Source organism: Marmota flaviventris, chromosome 5 (genome assembly GCF_047511675.1).
Source record: "Marmota flaviventris isolate mMarFla1 chromosome 5, mMarFla1.hap1, whole genome shotgun sequence".
NCBI lineage: Eukaryota > Metazoa > Chordata > Mammalia > Rodentia > Sciuridae > Marmota > Marmota flaviventris.
The window spans coordinates 128864144-128864834 of NC_092502.1; the positions used below are offsets into that span (position 1 = coordinate 128864144).

At 31.1% G+C, this 691-nt stretch overlaps 1 non-coding gene across 1 annotated transcript; it reads right to left on the reverse strand.

Annotated features, from left to right (window-relative positions):
- Nucleotides 1-223: 223 nt before the first annotated feature.
- LOC114107112 (small nucleolar RNA SNORA40) lies at nt 224-349 on the reverse strand. The gene has a single exon (XR_003585289.1). It is a non-coding gene; the product is annotated as a small nucleolar RNA SNORA40 (small nucleolar RNA).
- Nucleotides 350-691: the final 342 nt, after the last annotated feature.

The window sequence follows — 691 nt, forward strand, 5'->3', positions numbered from 1 at the left end:
TCTCAATATTGATACTTTCTCTAAAAATCAATGAGTTCAAATTGTATTCATTCCTATTATCATCCTCAGGAATAGTACAGATGTGGGATATATGTCAATAGAAGAGTTAAAATAACATGATCCAAACACAGTAAAATACAGCTTTATCTCCATGTATCATTTTCTAAAAATAGAAGCCTTTTTAGTTAACAATATCCCATAACTTTAAGCTTTCTTAAGGTATAGTATTTCTGCTTCTATGTACCAAAATTCACATTGAACAATGTGTCTTGGTTACAAAAGAGGTTTCATTTTTGCATTTGTCTATAAGTTCTTGTCCACAAGTTAAACAAAAACATGTACAAGTGCTATAGATGGAGTTGCGACTTTGAGACTATGAATATTAATTTTTATCTATTTTTATTGTATGTTCATGAATTTGTGCTGAATCAATACTTAGGTATGAAGTTGCTAAATCATATTCAAATGCAATAGATAATTCAAAACACGTTTTATAGTGGCTGGAGCAGTGTATACTATATACTTCTGCAATATATAGGCTTCTAAGTTGCTTAAATCCTTGCCAATATTGATACTATGTCTTTGAATTTGAAACATCTTAGATGTGTAGTAACATCTTAGGTGTGTAGTAATATCTCAATTAAGATTTAGTGGGGGCTGAGGTTGTGGCTCAGTGGCAGAACAATCGCCT